Source organism: Scyliorhinus canicula, chromosome 11 (assembly GCF_902713615.1).
Source record: "Scyliorhinus canicula chromosome 11, sScyCan1.1, whole genome shotgun sequence".
Classification (NCBI taxonomy): Eukaryota; Metazoa; Chordata; class Chondrichthyes; order Carcharhiniformes; family Scyliorhinidae; genus Scyliorhinus; species Scyliorhinus canicula.
In genome coordinates this window covers 97,686,312-97,701,565 of record NC_052156.1, presented here as the reverse complement: position 1 = coordinate 97,701,565, position 15,254 = coordinate 97,686,312, and the positions used below count along the sequence as shown (strand labels likewise).

At 51.9% G+C, this 15,254-nt stretch overlaps 1 protein-coding gene across 1 annotated transcript in view; it reads left to right on the top strand.

Annotated features, from left to right (window-relative positions):
* LOC119973215 (mitochondrial 10-formyltetrahydrofolate dehydrogenase-like) overlaps positions 1 to 15,254 on the top strand; it is a 265,097-nt gene that overhangs the window by 182,676 nt on the left and 67,167 nt on the right.

The window sequence follows — 15,254 nt, the reverse complement described above, 5'->3', positions numbered from 1 at the left end:
TGCCCTGTAACCTTCAGTGACTTATGTACATATACATTGCCAGGCCCCTCTGTTGTCCTTTAAAGTTTCTCCCATTATTTTATACTGCCTCTCCACATTCTTCCTGCCAGAATGAATAATTTGCTATGCAGCTCATAGCAAGTTCCTCTATCACTCTGACCTGCATTGACTCCAAGACCAAGCAAAGTCTTGGTTTTAAAATTCTCACCCTCATTTTCAAATCCAACACCTTCCCGCAGTGCCCCCCTAAAGCTGTCACATTCCCCGAATGCTCCTGTGAATCTGCCACGTAGCTGCAGTACCCCTGTGAAGCGACCATGTTCCCGCAGGGCCCCTGTGAAGCTGACATGTCCGCAGTGCCTCTGTGAAGGTGCCACGTTCCCATAGTGCCCCCGTGAAGCTGACACCTCGCCACAGTGCCCCTCTAAAGTTGTTACATTCCCCGAGTGCTCCTTTGTTTAAGAAGGGTAGCAAGGATAATCCAGGGAACTACAGGCTGTTGAGCCTTACGTCAGTGGTAGGGAGAGAATTCTGGAGAGAATTATTCGAGACAGGACCCACTCCCATTTGGAAGCAAGTGGTCGTATTAGCGAGGGACAAGGTCCCTCATGGCAGACTAGTACAAAAGGTGAAGTCACACAGGATCAGAGGTGAGCTGGCAAGGTGGATACAGAACTGGCTAGGTCACTGAAGGCAGAGAGTAGCAATGGAAGGGTGCTTTTCTGATTGGAGGGCTGTAACTAGTGGTGTTCCGCAGGGATCAGTGCTGGGACCTTTGCTGTTCGTAGTATAGATAAATTATTTGGAGGAAAATGTAACTGGTCTGATTAATAAGTTTGCGGACACAAAGGTTAGAACATAGAACGGTACAGCACAGAACAAGCCCTTCGGCCCTCGATGTTGTGCTGAGCATTATCCAAAACCAAGATCAAGCTATCCCACTCCCTGTCATTCTGGTGTGCTCCATGTGCCTATCCAATAACCACTTGAAAGTTCCTAAAGTGTCTGACTCCACTATCACAGCAGGCAGTCCATTCCAAACCCTAACCACTCTCTGAGTAAAGAACCTACCTCAGACATCCCTCCTATATCTCCCACACTGAACCTTATAGTTTTGCCCCCTGTAACAGCTACATCCACCCGAGGAAATAGTCTCTGAATGTCCACTCTATCTATCCCCCTCATCATCTTATAAACCTCTATTAAGTCGCCTCTCATCCTCCTCCGCTCCAAAGAGAAAAGCCCGAGCTCCCTCAACCTTTCCTCATAAGACTTATCCTGCAAACCAGGCAGCATCCTGGTAAATCTCCTTTGCACCCTTTCCAATGCTTCCACATCCTTCCTATAGTGAGGTGACCAGAACTGCACACAATATTCCAAATCTGGTCTCACCATGGTCATGTACAGTTGCAGCATAATTCCGCAGCTCTTAAACTTAAGCCCCCTGTTAATAAACGCTAACACACGATAGGCCTTCTTCACGGCTCTATCCACTTGAGTGGCCACCTTCAGAGATCTGTGGACACGAACTCCAAGATCTCTCTGTTCCTCCACATTCCTCAGAACCCTGCCGTTAACCCTGTAATCCGCATTCAAATTGTTTCTACCAAAATTAATCATCTCGCACTTATCAGGGTTAAACTCCATCTGCCATTTTCGGCTTAGCTCTGCATCTTATCAATGTCTCTTTGCAGCCTACAACAGCCCTCCACCTCATCCACTACTCCACCAATCTTGGTGTCATCAGCAAAATTACTGACCCACCCTTCAGCCCCCTCCACCAAGTCATTGATAAAAATCACAAATAGCAGAGGACCCAGCATTGATCCCTGTGGTAGACCGCTGGTAACTGGTCTCCAGTCTGAAAATTTTCCATCCACCACCACCCATGTGATAGCCAGTTACTTATCTAATTGGCCAAATTTCCCTCTATCCCCCACCTCCTTACTTTCTTCATAAGCCGACCATGGGGAACCTTATCTAGCCTTACTAAAATCCATGTATACAACATCAACTGCTCTACCTTCATCTACACACTTAGTTACCTCCTCAAAGAATTCAATCAAATTTTTGAGGCAAGTCTTATCCTTCACAAATCCATGTTGACTATCCCGGATTAAGCTGCATCTTTCCAAATGGTCATAAATCCTATCCTTCAGGACCTTTTCCATTAAAGTACCAACCACTGAAGTAAGACTAACTGGCCTATAATTACTAATAGAACATAGAACATAGAACAGTACAGCACAGAACAGGCCCTTCGGCCCTCAATGCTGTGCCGAGCCATGATCACCCTACTCAAATTCACCCTATACCCGTAACCCAACAACCCCCCCCCTTAACCTTACTTTTATTAGGACACTACGGGCAATTTAGCATGGCCAATCCACCTAACCCGCACATCTTTGGACTGTGGGAGGAAACCGGAGCACCCGGAGGAAACCCACGCACACAGGGGGAGGACGTGCAGACTCCACACAGACAGTGACCCAGCCGGGAATCGAACCTGGGACCCTGGAGCTGTGAAGCATTGATGCTAACCACCATGCTACCCTGCTGCCCCTAATGTCATTCCTATTCCCTTTCTGGAACAGAGGAACAACGTTCTCCAGTTCTCTGGCACTATCCCCGTGGACAGTGAGGACCCAAAGATCAAAGCCAAAGGCTCTGCAATCTCATCCCTTGCCTCCCAAAGAATCCTTGGATATATCCCATCTGTCCCAGGGGACTTGTCGACCCTAAGGTTTTTCAAAATTGCAAATACATCTTTCCTGAGAACATCTACCTCCTCCAGCCTACCTGCCTGTATCACACTCTCATCCTCAAAAACATGGTCCCTCTCCTTGGTGAACACTGAAGAAAAGTATTCATTCAACGCCTCTCCTATTTCTTCTGACTCCATGCACAAGTTCCCACTACTGTCCTTGACCGGCCCTACCCTCACCCTGGTCATTCTTTTATTTCTCACATAAGAGTGAAAAGCCTTGGGGTTTTCCTTGATCCAACCCGCCAAGGACTTCACATGCCCCCTCCTAGCTCTCCTAAGCCTTTTTTTTTAGCTCATTCCTTGCTACCTTGTAACCCTCAAGCGACCCAACTGAACCTTGTTTTCTCATCCTTACATACGCTTCCTTTTTCCTCTTGACAAGACGTTCAACGTCTTTTGTGAACCATGGTTCCCTCACACGGCCATTTCCTCCCTGCCTGACAGGGACATACCTATCAAGGACACGCAGTATTTGTTCCTTGAACAAGCTCCACTGTTAACTTGTGCCTTTCCCTGACAGTTTCTGTTCCCATCTTATGCTCCCTAATTTTTGCCTAATCGCATCAGAATTACCCCTCCCCCAATTATAAACCTTTCCCTGCCGGATGGCCCTATCCCTCTCCATTGCAATAGTTTTTTTTTAAAATAATTTTTATTGAAATTTTTACAAAATATAAACATCTCAACTCTATTAACAAAACAACCGCGGTAACACCCCAAGAACAATAACCACCCAACTTCAAAAGCAACTACAAACAAAAGAAAAAAACAAAAGAACACTCAAACACCAAAAGGGAAAGAGATAACACCCGCCACATCCCACAAACCCATGTACACAGTTCTCCCTCCCACTGATCCAAACCTCCCCCCCCCCCCGGGTTTGCTGCTGCTGCCAGCCTATTTCCCTACCGTTCCGCCAGGAAGTCCAGGAAAGGCTGCCACCGCCTAAAGAACCCTTGTACTGATCCCCTCAGGGCAAATTTCACATTCTCCAATTTAATGAACCCCGCCATATCATTGATCCAGGCCTCCACACTTGGGGGCCTCGCATCCTTCCACTGGAGCAAGATCCTCCGCCGGGCTACTAGGGACGCAAAGGCCAGAACTCCGGCCTCTTTCGCCTCCTGCACTCCCGGCTCCACTGCAACCCCAAAAATTGCAAGTCCCCAGCCTGGCTTGACCCTGGATCCCACCACCCTCGACACCGTCCTTGCTACCCCCTTCCAAAACTCCCCCAGCGCTGGGCACGCCCAAAACATATGGGAGTGGTTCGCTGGGCTCCCCGAGCACCTAGCACACCTGTCTTCGCCCGCGAAAAACCTACTCATCCTCGTCCCAGTCATGTGGGCCCTATGCAGCACCTTGAACTGTATGAGGCTAAGCCTCGCACAGAAAGAGGAGGAATTCACTCTCTCCAGGGCATCCGCCCACGTCCCCTCCTCAATCTCCTCACCCAGTTCCTCTTCCCATTTACCTTTCAGTTCCTCCACCGAAGCCTCGTCCACCTCCTGCATCACCCGGTAAATGTCCAAAATCCTCCCTCCTCCAACCCACACCCCCGAGAGCACCCTATCCCGCACCCCCCGTGGGGGCAGCAAGGGGAACCCCTCCACCTGCTGCCTGGCAAAGGCCCTCACCTGCATGTACCTAAACATAGAACATAGAACAGTACAGCACAGAACAGGCCCTTCGGCCCTCAATGTTGTGCCGAGCCATGATCACCCTACTCAAACCCACGTATCCACCCTATACCCGTAACCCAACAACCCCCCCCCTAACCTTACTTTTATTAGGACACTACGGGCAATTTAGCATGGCCAATCCACCTAACCCGCACATCTTTGGACTGTGGGAGGAAACCGGAGCACCCGGAGGAAACCCACGCACACAGGGGGAGGACGTGCAGACTCCACACAGACAGTGACCCAGCCGAGAATCGAACCTGGGACCCTGGAGCTGTGAAGCATTTATGCTAACCACCATGCTACCCTGCTGCCCAGTTCCCCGGGGGAGCCCAAACTTCCCCACTAACTCCCCCAATCTCGCAAACCTCCCCTCCACAAACAGGTCCCTCAACCTCCTAACCCCTGCCCTGTGCCAGCCCAGAAATCCGCCATCAATGCTCCCTGGGACAAACCGATGGTTCCCCCGTATCGGGGCCTCCATTGAGCCCCCCACTTCTCCCCTATGCCGTCTCCATTGCCCCCAGAATTTGAGGGTAGCCGCCACCACCGGGCTCGAGGTATACCTCATTGGAGGGAGCGGCAACGGCGCCGTTACCAGCGCTTCCAGGCTCGTGCCCACACATAATGCCGCCTCCATCCTCTTCCATGCTGCCCCTTCCTCGTCCATTACCCACTTACGCACCATTGCTGCGTTGGCAGCCCAATAGTACCCACAGAGGTTGGGCAACGCCTATCCCTGCCCCGTTCCAGGAACACTCTTCTCACCCTCTGAGTCCCATGCGCCCACACAAATCCCGTGATACTCCTGTTGACCTTCCTAAAAAAGGCCTTCGGGATAAGGATGGGGAGGCACTGGAAAAGGAACAAAAACCTCGGGAGCACCGTCATCTTAACGGACTGCACCCTCCCCGCCAGTGACAGCGGTAACATATCCCACCTCTTAAACTCCTCCTCCATCTGCTCCACCAACCTTGTGAGGTTGAGCTTGTGCAGGGCCCCCCAACTCCCAGCCACCTGGACCCCTAGGTACCTAAAGCTCTTCCCTGCCTGCTTCACTGGGAGCCTACCAATCCCCTCTTCTTGATCTCCCGGATGCACCACAAACAACTCACTCTTGCCCAGGTTCAACTTATACCCAGAGAAACCCCCAAATTCACTAAGAATCCTCATCACCTCCGGCATATCCCTCACCGGGTCCGCCACATACAGCAACAGGTCATCCGCATAAAGCGGCACTCGATGCTCCTCCCCACCCCGCACCAGGCCCCTCCAGTTCCCTGACTCCCTCAACGCCATGGCCAGGGGCTCAATCGCCAATGCGAAGAGCAAGGGGGACAGGGGGCACCCCTGTCTCATCCCCCGGTACAGCCGAAAGTACTCCGACCTGCTCCTATTTGTGGCTAAACTCGCCATCGGGGCCTCGTAGAGCAGCCTCACCCACCGGATAAACCCCTCCCCAACCCAAACCTCTCCAACACCTCCCACAGATACTCCCACTCAACCCTATCAAAGGCCTTCACCCCATCCAATGCCACCACTATCTCCGTCTCCCCTTCCACGGTCGGTATCATAATGACATTGAGGAGCCTTCGCGCGTTCGTATTCAACTGCCTTCCCTTCACAAACCCCGTCTGGTCCTCATGAATGACCCCGGGCACGCAATCCTCTATTCTAGTGGCCAGGATCTTTGCCAGCAGCTTAGCGTCGGCGTTCAGCAGCGAAATCGGCCTATATGACCCGCACTGCAGAGGGTCCTTCAGCGGGAGCTTCAGGATCAAGGAAATCAGCGCCCATGACATAGTTGGGGGCAAAGCCCCCCCTCCCATGCCTCGTTAAAGGTCCGGACCAACAGGGGGCCCAACAGATCCACATACCTTTTATAAAATTCCGCCGGAAACCCGTCCGGCCCCGGCGCCTTCCCCGACTGCATGCTCCCTAACCCTTTGACCACCTCCTCCAGCTCGATCGGCGCCCCCAGTCCCTCCACCTGCTCCTCCTCCACCCTTGGGAATCGCAGCTTGTCCAAGAAGCGCCCCATTCCACCCCCCTCCACCGGGGGTTCCGACCGGTAGTTCCCCATAGAAGTCCCTGAAGACCCTATTAACTTCTACCCCCCTCTGCACCACCTTCCCAGCCTTATCCGTCACTCCCCCAATCTCCCTGGCCGCGTCCCGCTTTTGGAGCTGGTGTGCCAGCATCCTACTCGCCTTCTTCCCATACTCATACACCGCCCCCTGTGCTTTCCTCCACTGAGCTTCCACCTTTCTGGTAGTCAATAGGTCGAATCTGGCTTGAAGGCTACGCCTCTCCCCCAGCAATCCCTCCTCTGGAGCCTTCGTATATCTCCTATCCACCCTCACCATCTCCCCTATCAGTCTCTCCCTCTCTGCTCTCCCCTCTCCCTATGGGTTTGGATGGAGATCAATTTCCCCCTCGTCACCGCCTTCAATGCCTCCCAGACCGTCCCCACTCGGACCTCCCCGTTGTCATTGGCCTCAAGGTACCTCTCGATACACCCCCGAACCCTCTCGGCCACCTCCTCATCTGTCAGCAGCCTCACCTCCATGCGCCAGAGCGGACGTTGGTCCCTCTCTTCCCTCAGCCCGAGGTCCACCCAGTGCGGGGCATGATCTGAGATGGCAATGGCGGAGTATTCCACATCCTTCACCCTCGAAACCAACCCCCTGCTCAGGACAAAAAAATCAATCCTCGTGTAGGCCTTATGTACGTGGGAGAAAAACGAATACTCTCTGGCCCTTGGCCTCGCAAACCTCCAGGGATCCACCCCCCCCCCCCCCCCCCCATCTGGTCCATAAATCCCCTCAACACCTTAGCCGCCGCCGGCCTCCTACCCGTCTGGGACTTGGATCGATCCAATGGGGGATCCAGTACCGTGTCCCCCCCCCATGATCAGGCCCCCCACCTCCAGGTCCGGAATGCGGCCCAACATACGCCGCATAAACCCCGCATCGTCCCAATTTGGGGCGTAAACATTCACCAACACCATCCGCTCCCCCTGCAGCTTACCACTCACCATCACATATCTCCCGCCACTGTCAGCCACCACATTTAACGCCTCAAACGACAAATTCTTCACCACCAGGATCGCCACCTCTTCTCATCCAGCCCTGAGTGAAATACTTGGCCCACCCATCCCTTCCTCAGCCGAACCTGGTCCACCACTCTCAGGTGTGTCTCCTGGAGCATGGCCACATCTGCTTTCAGGTGCGCAAACACCCTGGCCCGTTTGACCGGCCCATTCAGCCCCCTCACATTCTAGGTTATCAGCCGCATCAGAGGGCTCCCTGCCGATTAGCCATACCCCATCCCTTGGCCACCACCAGCCAGCGTCCCCCGCTCTGCCAGTTTCCCACGGCGGCAACACCCCCCCTCCAGCACCCCCTGCGTCCTCCAGCTCCTTCCTCACCGTATCAGCAGCAACCTGGTACCCCTCCCCTCCAGGCCCCCTCCTAGGAGGGGACCCCTCCTAGCCGCGCCCCTCTCTCCATAGCACTCCCATGAGCCAGGCAACTTCTGCTGACCCCGGCGACTCCCGCCCTACGTCCGACTCCTCCCCACGTGGGACTACCCCTCCTCCATCGTGCCCGTCAACCTCCCCCCCCCCGCTCTTGCGTGGGAAAAGAAAACAGCCAGCAATGACCCGCGCTTATCAGCCCCGCCCCCACCCCCACCATCTCCCAGCGCGGGAAACCCGCAGAAAGCCCGCGCTTTCGCCCTGCCCGGCCCCGCCTCCTCTAGGGCAACTCCCATTGTCAGTCCCCCCCCACCAGCTCCCCGTTTACCCCCCTGCCCGAACCCGTCCACCAGACCCCTACAGAAAAACCCATACAGAAAAGACAAATCGACATCAACCCACATCTTACATTAAACCAAGCAAATACAAATACATATTATACAGCATCCCCCATCTTAGACCCTCAGTTTGAGTCCAATTTCTCGGCCTGCACAAAGGCCCACGCCTCCTCCGGGGACTCAAAATAATGGTGCCGATCCTTATAGGTGACCCACAGACGCGCCGGCTGCAACATGCCGAACTTCACACTCCATCTGTGGAGTTCCGCCTTCATCCAGTTAAACCCGGCTCTCCGCCTCACCACCTCCGCACTCCAGTCCTGGAAGATCCGCACCTCCGTGTTCTCCCACTTGCTGCTCCGCTCCTTCTTGGCCCACCGGAGCACACACTCACGATCCACGAACCGATGAAACCGCACCAACACCGCCCGCAGCGGCTCGTTCGGCTTGGGCCTCCTAGCCAGAATTCTGTGGGCCCCCTCTAACTCCAGGGGCCCCCTGGAAGGACCCAGCCCCCATCAGCGAGTTTAACATAACAACCACATGGGCCGCCAGATCCGACCCCTCCAGCCCCTCCGTGAGGCCCAGGATCCGCAAATTCTTCCTCCTCGACCGGTTGACCAGCTCCTCGAACCGCTCCTGCCATCTTTTATGGAGCGCCTCGTGCATCTCCACCTTCCCCGCGACGGCCACGGCCTCATCCTCCCTTTCAGAGGCCTGCTTCTGCAGCTCCCGGATTGCAGCCCCCTGGGCTGTCTGGGTCTCCATCAGCTCCCTGGTGGTTACCTTCAACGACTCCAGCAGCTCCAACTTAAGCTCCTGGAAGCAGCGCAGCAGACTCGCCTGCTGACCCCATTCCTGGTCCGGACCATAGGACCGTAGGGGTCGACTCCTGTCCTCTTCCCACGTCGGGATTTGCCGACACAGCTCCGTTGGGGTCCCTGAAAAGAGCCCCAAAGTCCGTTTTCAGCGGGAGCTGCCGAATGTGCGGCTTAGCTCCGCATTGCCGCCACTGGAAGTCCTCCATTGCAATAGTGAAAGACACCGAATTGTGGTCACTATCTCCAAAGTGCTCTCCCACAAACAAATCTAACACTTTGCCCGGTTCATTACCCAGTACCAAATCCAATGTGGCCCCCCCTATTGTCGGCCTATCCACATATTGTGTCAGGAAATCCTCCTGCACACACTGTATAAAAACTGCCCCATCCGAACTGTTCGAACTTAGGAGGTTCCAATCAATTAAATGAAAACATGATTGAAATGAAAATCGCTTATTGTCACGAGTAGGCTTCAATGAAGTTACTGTGAAAAGCCCCTAGTCGCTACATTCCGGCGCCTGTCTGGGGAGGCTGGTACGGGAATATTTGGAAAGTTAAAGTCACCCATGACAACTACCCTGAGACCTCCACACCTATCCATAATTTGTTTTGCAATTTCTTCCTCCACATCTCTATTACTATTTGGGGGCCTATAGAAAACTCCTCACAATGTGACCGCTCCTTTCCTATTCCTAGCTTTGGCCCATATTACGTCAGTAGGCAGATCCCCTTCGAACTGCCTTTCTGCAGCCTTTAAACTATCCTTGATTAACAATGGTACTCCTACACCTCTTTTACCACCTTCCCTGATCTCACTGAAACGTCTATACCCCGGAACTTCCAACAACCATTCCTGTCCCTGTTCTAACCATGTCTCCGTAATGGCCACAACATCGTAGTCTCAAGTACCAATCCAGCTCCAAGTTCACCTACCTTATTCCGGATGCTCCTTGCATTGAAGTAGACACACTTTAACCCACCTTTCTGTCTGCCGGTACACTCCTGCGACCTTGATACCCTCCTCAGTACCTCACTACTCTCAACACTGGCTTCTGGACTACAGCTCGTTTTCCCATCCCCCTGACAAATTAGTTTAAACCCCCCCAAAGGGCCATTGCAAATTTCCCTCCCAGGATATTGGTGCCCCTCTGGTTCAGGTGCAAACTGTCCTGTCTGTACAGAACCCACCTTCCCCAGAATGTGCTCCAATTATCCACGTAATTTGCATACGTGCAGTGCGGTCAGCGTAAGTTGAAGGTGCACCTGCATCAGTGACCCGAGGAGTTCGACGGAAGGTGAGCATCCAGCAGAGGGCAGCAGAGCAGAGCTTCTGATTGGCTGTTCCGGGGAGATTTGCATACGTGCAGTGCGGTCAGCGTAAGTTGAAGGTGCACCTGCATCAGTGACCCGAGGAGTTCGACGGAAGGTGAGCATCCAGCAGAGGGCAGCAGAGCAGAGCTTCTGATTGGCTGTTCCGGGGAGATTTGCATACGTGCAGTGCGGTCAGCGTAAGTTGAAGGTGCACCTGCATCAGTGACCCGAGGAGTTCGACGGAAGGTGAGCATCCAGCAGAGGGCAGCAGAGCAGAGCTTCTGATTGGCTGTTCCGGGGAGATTTGCATACGTGCAGTGCGGTCAGCGTAAGTTGAAGGTGGTTTGTGAAGGGGCTGTTCTCGAGTGACAGCTTTACCCGAAACACTACTTACGTAGTGTCTCCCACCCATCCTCCTCCTCTAACCAAAAAAAAAGCTCTGTCCATTGGATTGCTAAACTAACAAGTTTTTTTATTTTTTTATTTTTCAGTAGTTGGGAAGTTAGTTCAGTGGGAATGGAGGCTAGGGCAGTTGAATGTTCCTCCTGCAGAATGTGGGAGGAAAGGGTCACCTCTAGTGTCCCTTCTGACTACATCTGCGGGAAGTGCACCCAACTCCAGCTCCTCGAGAGCCGCATTAGGGACCTGGAGCTGGAGCTGGATGAACTTCGGATCATTCGGGAGGCGGAGGAGGTTATTGAGAGGAGTTATAGGGAGGTAGTCACACCTCAGGTAAAAGAAGAAAGTAGATGGGTTACCGTCAGGGGAGGGAGAGGGAACCGGCAGGCAGTGCAGGGATCCCCTGTGGTCGTTCCCCTCTATAACAAGTATACCGTTTTGGATACTGTTGCGGGGGACGACTTACCAGGGGTAAGCAATAGGGCGCAGGTCTCTGGCACAGAGTCTGTCCCTGTTGCTCAGAAGGGAAGGGAGAAGAGGAACAGAGCACTTGTCATTGGGGACTCCATAGTTAGAGGAACAGACAGGAGGTTCTGTGGGAACGAAAGAGACTCACGGTTGGTGTGTTGCCTCCCAGGTGCCAGGGTTCGTGATGTCTCTGATCGTGTTTTTGGGATCCTTAAGGGGGAGGGGGAGCAGCCCCAAGTCGTGGTCCACATAGGTACCAACGACATAGGTAGGAAGAGAGATGGGGATTTGAGACAGAAATTCAGGGAGCTAGGGTGGAAGCTGAGAGCTAGAACAAACAGAGTTGTTATCTCTGGGTTGTTACCCGTGCCACGTGCTAGCGAAGTAAGAAATAAGGAGAGAGAGGAGTTGAACACGTGGCTACAGGGATGGTGCAGGAGGGAGGGTTTTGGTTTCCTGGATAATTGGGGCTCATTCTGGGGTAGGTGGGACCTCTACAAACAGGATGGTCTTCACCTGAACCAGAGGGGTACCAATATCCTGGGGGGGAGATTTGCTAGTGCTCTTCGGGGGGGTTTAAACTAATTCAGCAGGGGGATGGGAACCTAAATTGTAGTCCCAGTGTACAGGATGTTGAGAGTAGTGAGGTCAGGGATAGGGTTTAAAAATTCGAAAGAGGGCACCGGCAAGCAGGACGCTGGTTTGAAGTGTGTCTACTTCAACGCCAGGAGCATCCGGAATAAGGTGGGTGAGCTTGCAGCATGGGTTGGTACCTGGGATCTCGATGTTGTGGCGATTTCGGAGACATGGGTAGAGCAGGGACAGGAATGGTTGTTGCAGGTTCCAGGATTTAGATGTTTCTGTAAGAACAGAGAAGATGGTAAAAGAGGGGGGGGTGTGGCATTATTAATCAAGGAAAGTATTACGGCGGTAGAAAGGACGCTTGAGGACTCGTCTACTGAGGCAGTATGGCCGAGGTTAGGAACAGTAGAGGAGAGGTCACCCTGTTGGGAGTTGTCTATAGACCTCCAAATAGTCCCAGAGATGTAGAGGAAAGGATTGGAAAGATGATTCTTGACAGGAGCGAGAGTAACAGGGTAGCTGTTATGGGGGACTTTAACTTTCCAAATATTGACTGGAAATACTATAGTTCGAGTACTATAGATGGGTCAGTTTTTGTGCAGTGTGTGCAGGAGGGTTTTCTGACACAGTATGTAGACAGGCCAACAAGGGGCGAGGCCACATTGGATTTGGTACTGGGTAATGAACCCGGCCAGGTGTTAGACTTAGATGTAGGTGAGCACTTTGGTGATAGTGATCACAACTCGGTTATGTTTACTTTAGCAATGGGCAGGGATAGGTATATACCGCAAGGCAAGAATTATAGCTGGGGGAAAGGCAATTATGATGCTATTCGGCAAGATTTAGGAGGTATAGGATGGGGAAGGAAACTGCAGGGGATGGGTACAATCGAAATGTGGAGCTTTTTCAAGGAACAGCTACTGCGTGTCCTTGATAAGTATGTACCTGTCAGGCAGGGAGGAAGTTGTCGAGCAAGGGAGCCGTGGTTTACTAAGGAAGTTGAAGCACTTGTCAAGAGGAAGAAGAAGGCTTATGTTAGGATGAGACATGAAGGCTCAGTTAGGGCACTTGAGAGTTACAAGTTAGCCAGGAAGGACCTAAAGGGAGAGTTAAGAAGAGCGAGGAGAGGACACGAAAAGTCGTTGGCGGATAGGATCAAGGAAAACCCTAAGGCTTTCTATAGGTATATCAGGAACAAAAGAATGACTCGAGTAAGATTAGGGCCAGTCAAGGATAGTAGTGGAAAGTTGTGTGTGGAATCAGAGGAGATAGGGGAAGCATTAAATGGATATTTTTCGTCAGTGTTTACACTGGAGAAAGACAATGTTGTCGAGGAGAACACTCAGGTTCAGTCGATCAGGCTAGATGGAATTGAGGTTCAAAAGGAGGAGGTGTTAGCAATTTTAGAAAATGTCAAAATAGATAAGTCCCCTGGGCCAGATGGGATTTATCCTAGGATTCTCTGGGAAGCCAGGGAGGAGATTGCAGAGCCTTTGTCCTTGATCTTTATGTCGTCTTTGTCGACAGGAATAGTGCCGGAAGACTGGAGGATAGCAAATGTTGTCCCCTTGTTCAAGAAGGGGAGTAGAGACAACCCTGGTAATTATAGACCTGTGAGCCTTACTTCGGTTGTGGGTAAAATGTTGGAAAAGGTTATAAGAGATAGGGTTTATAATCATCTTGAAAAGAACAAGTTGATTAGCGATACTCAACACGGTTTTGTGAAGGGTAGGTCATGTCTCACAAACCTTATTGAGTTTTTTGAGAAGGTGACCAAACAGGTGGATCAGGGTAAAGCTGTTGATGTGGTGTATATGGATTTCAGTAAGGCGTTTGATAAGGTTCCCCACGGTAGGCTATTGCAGAAAATAAGGAAGTATGGAATTGAAGGTGATTTAGCGGTTTGGATCAGTAATTGGCTAGCTGAAAGAAGACAGAGGGTGGTGGTTGATGGCAAATGTTCATCCTGGAGTTCAGTTACTAGTGGTGTACCGCAAGGATCTGTTTTGGGGCCACTGCTGTTTGTCATTTTTATAAATGACCTGGAAGAGGGTGTAGAAGGATGGGTTAGTAAATTTGCAGATGACACGAAGGTCGGTGGAGTTGTGGATAGTGCTGAAGGATGTTATAGGATACAGAGAGACATAGATAAGCTGCAGAGCTGGGCTGAGAGGTGGCAGATGGAGTTTAATGCGGAAAAGTGTGAGGTGGTTCACTTTGGAAGGAGTAACAGGAATGCAGAGTACTGGGCTAATGGCAAGATTCTTGGTAGTGTAGATGAACAGAGAGATCTCGGCATCCAGGTACATAAATCCCTGAAAGTTGCCACCCAGGTTAATAGGGCTGTTAAGAAGGCATATGGTGTGCTAGCCTTTATAAGCAGGGGGATTGAGTTTCGGAACCACAAGGTCATGCTGCAGCTGTACATAACTCTGGTGCGGCCACACCTGGAGTACTGCGTGCAGTTCTGGTCACCACATTATAGGAAGGATGTGGAAGCTTTGGAAAGGGTTCAGAGGAGATTTACTAGGATGTTGCCTGGTATGGAGGGAAGGTCTTACGAGGAAAGGCTCAGGGAATTGAGGTTGTTTTCGTTAGAGAGGAGAAGGCTGAGAGGTGACTTAATAGAGACATATAAGATAGTCAGAGGGTTAGATAGGGTGGACAGTGAGAGTCTTTTTCCTCGGATGGTGATGACCAACACGAGGGGACATAGCTTTAAATTGAGGGGTGAGAGATATAGGACAGATGTCAGAGGCAGTTTCTTTACTCAGAGAGTAGTAGGGGTGTGGAACGCCCTGCCTGCAATAGTAGTAGACTCGCCAACTTTAAGGGCATTTAAGTGGTCACTGGATAGACATATGGATGAAAATGGAATAGTGTAGGTCAGATAGGCTTCAGATGGTTTCACAGGTCGGCGCAACATCGAGGGCCGAAGGGCCCGTACTGCGCTGTAGTGTTCTATGTTCTATGTTCTATGTAACTGAAACCCTCCCTCCTACACCATCCCTGCAGCCACGTGTTTATCTGCACTCTCTTCCTGTTCCTCACCTCGTTAGCACGTGGCACCGGCAACAAACCAGAGATGACAACATAATTTGTCCTGGCTCTCAGCTTCCACCCTAGATCCCTAATTTCCTGTTTTAACTCCCCTTCCCTTCTCTTACCTATGTCGTTGGTACTGATGTGTACCCCCTCCCCCTTAAGGATTCTGAAAACATGGTTCGAGACGTCACGGACCCTGGTACCCAGGAAGCAACATGCCATCCGTGAGTCTCTTTTGTTGCCACAGAACCCTCTATCTGTCTCTCTATAGAGTCCCCAATAACTGTTGCTCTCCTGCTCTCCCTCCTTACATTCTGAGCCACAGGGACGGACTCAGTGCTGGAGATCCATTCACCGTCGCTT